This window comes from Balaenoptera physalus (genome assembly GCF_965194825.1).
Source record: "Balaenoptera physalus genome assembly, chromosome: 5".
Taxonomy (NCBI): domain Eukaryota; kingdom Metazoa; phylum Chordata; class Mammalia; order Artiodactyla; family Balaenopteridae; genus Balaenoptera; species Balaenoptera physalus.
The window spans coordinates 51,470,530-51,480,207 of record NC_138884.1 but is presented as its reverse complement, the minus strand read 5'-3'; positions in this window follow the sequence as shown (position 1 = coordinate 51,480,207).

Below are 9,678 nucleotides of genomic sequence, written 5' to 3'. Positions count from 1 at the left end.
CGTGGTGAGAGCCAGAGTATTTTCCCAACTGACCACCTGCCTAGCAATTCCCTTTTCAATTTCTGTCTACCTCTGGCATGACCATTACCCTAGTTAGCCCAAGCTCAGGAATTGGGCATTCTTAAGCCTCTTCATGTATTCTCCAGTCATCAAATATTTGCTAATTTGCATTGTTCTCCTTTGAAACATCTTATCCTGTTCTCTTTTCATTCCTATTAAAAAAACTTAGGCCAGTGTTTCTCAAAGTTGAATATGCTTTTGAATCTACCAGGGATCCTGTTGAAGTGCAGATTCTGATTCGGTAGGTGTGGGTGGGGCCAGAGAGCCTGTATTTTGACAAGTTCCTGGGTGACGTTGAAGCTGCTGATCTCTGACCACTCTTTGTGTCCCAAGACCTAGTCCAGACCTTTGTCCCATCATCCTTGACCGTTAGTGCCAGCATCTTCACCAGTCTCCCTGACTCTCTATGTGCCATTGCCGGGGTAAATTTAGTATTAATTTTATTGATTGTCCTTCTGTTAAAAAGTCTATAATGGTTTTTATTACATAGCATGTGTAGGGCTTTCAAGCTGTTTTGTTTGGTCTCTTCCCTGCCACCCCTGCTAATGCTGGTAAACTCTATTTTTGACCTCAGTGATACTTACAAACGATGTGTTTGTTTATTTTGGAATAATGCATCAGCTGCACACTTAGGATTTGTGCACTTTTCTATTTGTGTGATACATTTTTTAAGTAACATTAAAATCCCCAGAACATATGATTGTTGGGTTTTCTAAAAAAAAAAAAAAAATTTATGCAGAACCTTAATATCTTAAAAAGATAAAAATTATTCGGGTAGAGAAAAGAATGCAGAACTCTAGCCACTCTAACTCCTTCGTTAAAAAATGAGATTTATTTGCAGGATAAGAATGATGCTGCTATTAAAAATAATAATAGCAATAGCAAGTTTGAAAACTTTCACATGGACCTATTCAGGTGCTTAATTGGCATTTAAGGCCTTCTAAGTATCTGTACTAGCCTCCTTCAGGTCAGCCTGTGTTGCTGGGAAACTGCTTTTCTCACTACTCTCTGGACAAAACTCTGGGTCTAGTTTCCATTATTCAGTGGAGTGTTTTTAGATCCCACCCGTTGTTAAACACACACACACGCACGCACGCACGCACACGCCCAACGTCTCGCCTGCGGGCTTTCTCCCTTTTCTCTGATTCCCAGGGGTACTTACTGTCTAGACCCTCATTTCCACATTTGGTCACATCCAGTCCTGGGAGACCTGACTGCTTTGTGTCTCTTTTTTATACTTCATGCTCACAGTGCTAGACCCATAACAATAAATTTTGAATAACGCTGATAAGTTGGAAGTACTTGGCCTTTATTCATCTAATCTCAATGTTTTGTAAGGTCCTTAACGAAAAGCACACTGTCTATGAGACTTTGGACATTGGCTGGCAACTGCTCCGAATCTTCCCCAAAGAAATGCTGAAGAGAATCCCTCAGAGCACCTTGAGCGAATTCTACCCTCGAGACGCTGCAAAGCATTAGCTGCTACTTCATCGCTGGCTCGATGCTCTTGTGAAATACTGGTTCTGTTTTCTTTATTCCTTTTGCACTCGCCCATCCCCACCTTTGTGTTGGAGTTTACTGTGTAGCCCTGTAATTAAAAACAAAGAATAGGTAACATATTGTGCCAGTGTTGCAATGTTTCAAACTGCTAACAGACTTTAAAATATCCCCTGTTCAGAAAACCTGGACCTGCAATGCTTTGTTTAAAGTAGCTGAGGGTTGGAGGTGAACTTTTCGTACTGATGTGTGTATTTGTACGTAGTGGTGTAGTTAGCTGCCTAGTGTCCTCATTATTTGGGTCTCTCAGACCTTCCCTGTCCACCCCCTCCAGAGTATCACTATCTGAAGTTCTAATGCTTTGATCTCCAAACTAGGGACAAGATAGGGTCTGAAAGACGCTTCCTCTCTGAGCCGAGACGCTTTCCTGAGCACTTGTTTTTAGATTTCGGTGTGCCTCTGGGTCTGCTCTAGGCAGACGGCTTTTCCTGTCCACCTGCTGTTTCCTGTTTAATGAATAGATTAGAAAAGGAGTTTCCTTTTCCTCTTTGGTACGGATAAGTTTCAACTCCTGTGTCTTACCGTTCTCCCTCCCTCTGAGTAACACAGAATCATGCAGCTTTTGCCCAACTGGCATTGATCTGATAGTAGTGAGATGCCCTGTCTTGATGATCCCTTACTGGGTTTCCATGCAGAGGAATCATAATGAAAATAATTAACAGAATTGTTGGTTGGAAAGAGTTGGGATACAATTTTTTAAGAAAGAAAAAACCTATATCGGTTCTACATTCGGACATGCTAACAGTGGTTTTAAGTTTCTAAAGTGTTGACCGGATGCTAGAGGCAAGGTGGGGAAGAGAAAGCTCTTCTGTGTATGGAGTTTTATATATATATATAATCTATGGATATTTTAAACTCTGTTAGATAGCAGCCTTTGGAAAATCCCCTGTTTGGTCCTGCTTTCTGACCTATCTGCCTTTTCAGGGTAATCTTGAGGCACAAGTGATAGCATTTAAAAGCTTTAGTCTTTTAATTCCTCCTCCTTCCTGCTGCGAGCCCTGAGCTGTCTTCTATGCACTTCTGACATGTCTACTGTTTGGTCTCTCTGTGTTCTTTGTTACTTGGGTGCAATAGCAACTTCTCTGTGCATTCCATCTTTCTTTCAAGTTGTGTAAAGTTCTTCACTTTTTTTCTCTGAGGGTGTAGGGGGTGGGGGGAGTCAGCATGATTTTATATATATATATATATACTTTTTTTATGATTATATTTTAATGTAGAAAATGTGACCCGGATATAAAATGAAGATAAATATTAAATTAAATGGAAGTTTCCTAAAGTGACTCTGTATCTTCTAATCAGAAAAGCAATAGCAACAAGCAAATATATAATAATGCACCTCTCTTTGATTGACAGTTTTGAACATCATGACCAGTATTGTGAACCAGCCCCTTGATTCACAATATTATGAACCATGTCCCCTTTACAGGGACATGGCCCATGTTCTGTACCCTCTGCCTTTTAGGCTGCCCTTTCAAGCTCTTTTCAGTAATACCTCTTCCAACATATTGTAGTTTGATCCAAGGTTGAGAGTTGCTAGGGTGTGGGGTTGTTTGTTTGTTTATTTGTTTGTTTTGCAGATTGTTAGTGGCTGTAAGTTCTCTGAAACTTGAAGTTTTGATTCAGGGTCCACTTAGCATTTTCGAGAGTTACTAAGGTGTTTTATAGCATTCTTTGTTTCAGACATTCTCAGGACCTCTAGAGCCTGTCTGCCATGAATGAAAGAGGGTAATAAATAGAAAATGAAATACATACTGAAGCAAGCCAAAACTTGCTTCAAATAAAATCTGAAATAGATGGTCCAGTATATAAAGAAAACATACTGGTTAAAGCACAGGATGTGGCATCACGGTGGCCTCCCATTTCTTTCCCCTCTTCAACTCAGAGTGACGTTTAGGAGATGTAGAGGAAGAGGCTCAGTCATAGCAAGAGTAGGTAGACCTGTGTTCTGATTCTGGTGCTGCCACTAAGTGTATGGTCTTGCTTAGTCATTTAACAGATTTGTATTCCTTTCAGGGTTATTATAAGGACTAGAGATTTTGCTTTTTATATTGCTTTTTAACTTACGTAAAAAAAAAAAAAAAGTTTGTTGTATTGGCATGTGTCTATTTCTGTATTCTCTATCCTATTCATTGAACTATGTATCTATCCTTCCACCAATACCACACTGTCTTACTTATAGCTTTACAGTAGGTCTTAATATCCTCTAACTATATTCTGCTTTCTCAAAATTGTGTTACTTGTTCTGGTTCCTTTGCCTTTACCTTTTGTTCATACATTTTAGAATAAGCTTGTCCATGTTGACAAAAAAATTCTGTTGGAAGTTGACCTTTTATTATGTTGGGTCTTCCAATCCATGAATGCGATATGTCTCTCCATTGATTTAGGTCTTGTTTGGTTGTATCATACAGATCCTCTATTAAAATATTTATAATCAAATATTTCATGTTTTGGAAGCATTGTGTATGGCATTGTGTTTTGTTTTGTTTTTTAATTTTTCTTTTTTTCTTTTTGTCTGTGTTGGGTCTTCGTTTCTGTGCGAGGGCTTTCTCTAGTTGTGGCGAGTGGGGGCCACTCTTCATCGCGGTGCGCGGGCCTCTCACTGTCGCGGCCTCTCTTGTTGCAGAGCACAGGCTCCAGACGCACAGGCTCAGTAGTTGTGGCTCATGGGCCTAGTCGCTCCACGGCATGTGGGATCTTCCCAGACCAGGGCTCAAACCCGTGTCCCCTGCATTGGCAGGCAGATTCTCAACCACTGCGCCACCAGGGAAGCCCTGGCATTGTATTTTTAGTTTTGGTTTCCAGTTGTTCATTGTTAATATTTGGAAATATGACTAATGTTTTTGTGTTGATCTTGTATCCTGAGACTTTGTTAAAGTAATTGCCACTTATTAATTGCTTCTTAGAGATTTCTTGGGATTTTCTATGCAGACAGTCATGCTATCCATGAGTATGGACAGTAATATTTCTTCCTTTCTAATCTGTGTGTCTTTCTTTCTTTTTCTTGCCATGCTGCACTGGCTAGTACCTACAGTACTAAGTTGAAAAGGAGAGATGAAAGAGGACATTCTGGCCTTCTTTTGAATTTAGGAGGAAAACATTCATTCTCTCACCATGAAGTATGATGTTCACTGTCGGTTTTTTGTAGATATTCTTTACTGGGTTGAAGTAGAGTCCTTCTATTCCTGAGAGTTTCTGACATGAATGTGTGCTAAAGTTCATCAAATGCTTTTTCTTCATTAATTGATGTGGCCATGTAGATTTTCTTCTTCAGTCTATTAATATGGCAAATTACGCTGATGCTTTTTGAATAGTAAACCAAGCTTGTGTTCCGAGAATAGACTCCAGTTGATCAGAGTGTATTGTTATTTGCTTCCTTCTTCATGTGTTGATTTTATTGTGCAATTTTTTTCCCGTTTCCGTGTGTGAAAGCTTAGATTATTGATCTGAGACCTTCCCTCTTTTCTATTCTAAGCATTTAGTGCCATTCGTTTCCCTCTTAATAATGTTTTATCTGGATCCTTCCACATTTTATGTGTTGTATTTTCATTTTCACTCAGTTCTATTTATCTTAAAAATTTTCCTTGAAATTCCTCTTTAACCATGGATTATTTAGAAGTGTGCATCTTAATTTCCAAATGTTTGGAGGCATTCTACTTCTCGTTCTCATTTTTATACAATTTAAAGCTTAGACTGTGGACACAGTGGAATAAAATGCGATTATGTTTGTTTAGTTATTTTATAGACGTTCTTCAAATATCACTGGAGTGAAGTTTTCAAATATTAGTTTTCCATAGTAGTTCTCAGTCTTTTGCACTTGTAACCATAAGAGAGTTCCCTAAAAATATGTAACCCTGGCTGCTGGAGCCATGTTTATCAGGGGCAGTTCACAGTCACAGGAATAGTGGGTAGTTTGTGGGTCCCCACTGCACACTTTGTTTTGGGCCAGCACACAGGGATCCAGTAGGGATCCAGGGTCCAGGAGAGGGACCCAAACTTTGGGCTCTGGTGTTTATATTGCAGAATCAGGGAAGCCCAGGTCCCGTGTGGGCAGGAACTAGGACCAGCACTGGGACACACAGGACCCAAGTCCAGTCCCTCTCCATGGAACGAGCACTCAGGCTGAGGGAGGCCCAGCCTCTCTCCTGCTGGTCAGGGCTGAGCCAAGCTGCGGTTGCAGCTGTATTGCTCAGTAGGCCCATGGCTGAGTCACCAGCTATGACAGCCGTAAGCCCTGGCTATGGGGAGTGTCCATGAAGTCTTGAGGAAGGCCGGCCTTCCTCCTGCAGGGAGGCAGTCTTGAACAAGTCAGCCCTGCCCTGTCACTACTTCAACAACCCAAATTTTCATTACTCCGTCTTGCTCCCCAACCCCACTCAGATAAAAGCATAGTTTCTCATGGGGTGGCCAACCTTTTATTTTTCAAACATTATCAACATCATTTCATCCAAGAAAGGACATTCGAACCCCAATTAACTAAGAAGCACATATTGCAGAATAAGCTCGTTTGCCCTAAAACAAGACCCTTAGCTATTTCCATGGACCATCCTTGATTTCTCCATTTTGCTGCTGAGTAGTGCAAAGTTGGTGCTCAAGAACTCCTTGGATGATGGTGTGCTATCAACAGCTGCTGTGAACGCAAGCAGCTGGCACCCTCGGTGGCTATATGGGCAGAGGAGTTGAGGAGACAGTAGGTGATGGCTCTGTGCTGTCAGTGAGGGCTGTTTCCTGCCCGCACCCCTTTTAATCCCTTTGTATCCCTACCACCTGAGGAATGAAGGCAGTGATGAGTTATTGGCAGAATTGCCCTGTCTGATAAGAGGGTCACCTGCAAGCCAGAGGGCCCAAATCCTCCCTGGAACACATCACTCCCTACCCACCACTTAACAATTCCCTTCAAACAAAGGTGCAAATTTGTAATAGCTGTACCGTTAAGATATGCCGTCTGTGATTTGGACAACTGTGACTCCTTGGCCTGTTCTTGGAGGAACATGACATTTTGTAGGGAGAACCCAGGCCAGGTGGCCAAAGTCTCTGTCAAGTCTGTTTCTTCAGCCAATACTTGGATTCAAGTTGAGGGTGGTGATGAGTGGGCCTTCACCATGATAGCCTTTCCCTGGTATCACTGGCCAAGGTTCCCTTTGGTGAACATTACATACAAAAGCTTGCCCAGCACATGCCTCGCTCTCAGCCGAGCCGTGGCCACGCTGCTCCTGGGATTAGGCACCTCCTTTGCACACCCTGTGGATGGTGCTCATTTCCTTGATTCTGTGAATGGGGCATTTGTTAAACTATTATTTCTTTTTTTTTTTTTTTGGCTGTGTTGGGTCTTCGCCTCTGTGCGAAGGCCCTCTCCAGCTGCGGCAAGCGGGGGCCACTCCCCATCGCGGTGCGCGGGCCTCTCACCACCGCGGCCCCTCCCGCCGCGGAGCACAGGCTCCAGACGCGCAGGCCCAGCAGCTGCGGCCCACGGGCCCAGCCGCTCCGCGGCACGTGGGATCCTCCCAGACCAGGGCTCGAACCCGCGTGCCCTGCATTAGCAGGCAGACTCTCAACCACTGCACCACCAGAGAAGCCCTAAACTATTATTTCTTGATGTCTGTGCAAGTTTCAATTCTGCAATTTCTATTTCCTTCTTCTTACGGATTGAAAAACACTAGTGAAATTCCTCATCTTACAATCTATGCTCCTTAACATTAACCGTAGTCTTCTTAAAGTCCTTGGTCTTGCTCTCTCAAAGGCTCCCTGGGGCTTGATTCCAGTGGGCTGGTGAGGTGGACACCACTGAGCTTGACAACATGCCATACTCCACCCAAGCCTGGAGATCTCCGGTGTCTGGGGGAAAAGGCAGGGGCCGTGAGACAGGAGACAAGAATGGAGGTAAATTCAGGGGTAAAGCCCAGGGAAGAGTCCATATGTCAGTTACAGGTCAGCTATGGGCCCTGTGTCCGAGAAGACGCCCCTCAGTGTGGGATGACCAGCTGCTCTCAGAGAGAACGAGGCTCCTGGCCCCGGCTTCTCATGTGATACTGGGGCAGATCCTATGCACAGAGGCTGTGGCCTGCAGGGGGCGTGTATCAGCACCTCTGCAGGGTCGAGGGGCCAAAGGGGGCCATGGGCAACCTCTCCCAGGAGAAGTCACCTGCCCTGGGGCTGGGGCATCAGTCCCTCAGACCCACACCATCTACCTTTCTACCTGGGTTCCAAGCCCAGCAAGTCACAATCCTGACTTCCCCAGTGTAGGATTTCCCCAGTGTGTGACAAGCCAGGCTGTGGCCACCTACCCCGAGGGTATAGTTCAGCGGGGCAAAGCCCGTCACTGCCCCCTGAGGAGGCAACTACAACAGAAAGGTGAGCTTTGGAGAGCAAGGGTCAGGAGTCAGGGAGGAGAGGCAGAAACCCAAGAAAGGACCCATCGCCTGAGCCCACATCCTTGTCCACCTCTGTGGGGTCAGTCAGCCTCCAGTGTCTGCTCTGAGATCACAAGACCCCACAGTACTGGCCATCACAACCACCTGCCTCAGAACAAAACAAGAGGGCACAAGAGCAGGAGGCCCGTATGATAAGCGTGGTCCGTTGAGGAGGTGCTCCCGGGGCCAAGTGACAAGACATGGCTTCTCAGGGCACAGCTGCCCCCAGACTCAGCATAAATGTCTGGGCTGTGAGCCCATTGGTTCTGGGAAGGGCACCAGCATAAGGTGAACAGATGCTCCATCCTGTGGGCCAGGCAAGCCAGGAGCCTTTGACAGTCAGCCTGCGCTACACCCTCATACTTCACAGGGCAGGAGCCTCGGGTGGGGGGGGCGGAATGGGGCCTGCCCTGAGGTCACAGCAGAGAAGGTTTGCTGCTGGAGGGCCACACACAGGACAGCTGTATAGAATGTGATCAAAGGCTCTCTGGTGCTTCATGCCATTCAAAACCAGGGGTCTTAAACAGCCCGAGGGTAAGATTCCGCCAAATCCTTGCTGAAATTTCTGAGCCCATCCTCAGATCCCAAATTTTGTCCAGATTGCCAAAAGTTTCCTGGACTTCTGGTCAAGGACCCGATTCATCTGTACTGCTCAGTGCACAGCAAGATTGCCAGGACGGGGCCTAGGGATCTTGCCCACACAACCGTCCCTGACATTTGCTCCTGGAGAACCACCTGCCCAGCTACCGACATCTCCTCCTTCCCTCTCATCAGGCTAAATGCAACTGGGAGAAAGGCAACACAAAAGGAGGCAAATGTGGAAACATAAACCCGACAGTGCTGTCTCCCCCAGCCAAGACTAAGAGTCCATGAGTCTACCCACTGCACTCACCTGAAAGCCCCCACATATCACCAGAAGCACAGAGAGCACACAGGCCATCAGATACACCTGACCTCAGTTTCCTCCTGAGAGAGCACTCAGGGGCCTCCCTGGGATTTGGAGGTGTCAACAATTCACTGCATTGTGGCTTATGCCACAGAGCAATTTTGAACAAGGATTCTAGTACCGGTAAACTTTAAGCACTGCTTTAAGTCCAATCACTTTCTGTTTAAAGAGAGAGGACTTGGGACTTCCCTGGTGGCGCAGTGGTTGGGAATCCGCCTGCCAATGCAGGGGACATGGGTTTGATCCCTGGTCTGGGAAGATCCCACATGCCGCCGAGCAACTAAGCCCGTGCTCCACAATTACTGAGCCTGCGCTCTAGAGCCCACGATCTACGACTACTGAGCCCGTGTGCCACGACTACTGACGCCCGCGCGCCTAGAGCCCGCGCTCCGCAACAAGAGAAGCCACCGCAATGAGAAGCCTGCTCACCGCGACTAGAGAAAGCCTGCGCACAGCAACGAAGACCCAACGCAGCTAAAAACAAATAAATAAATTAATGAATTTGAAAAAAGAGAGAGAGGAATGGAATATTTTAAACAGAGACATATGAGCCCTTTAAAGGGCAAAAACATGTTGCTTACAGCTTTTCACATGGAAAAGGAAACAAAAAGTGACTGGGTTTGCCGTTTTCCTTGAATTTGTCTAGTACTAGCACTAGATAATATTGACGATCTTCACGCTTGATCACAAACAACATGATGCTGTAAT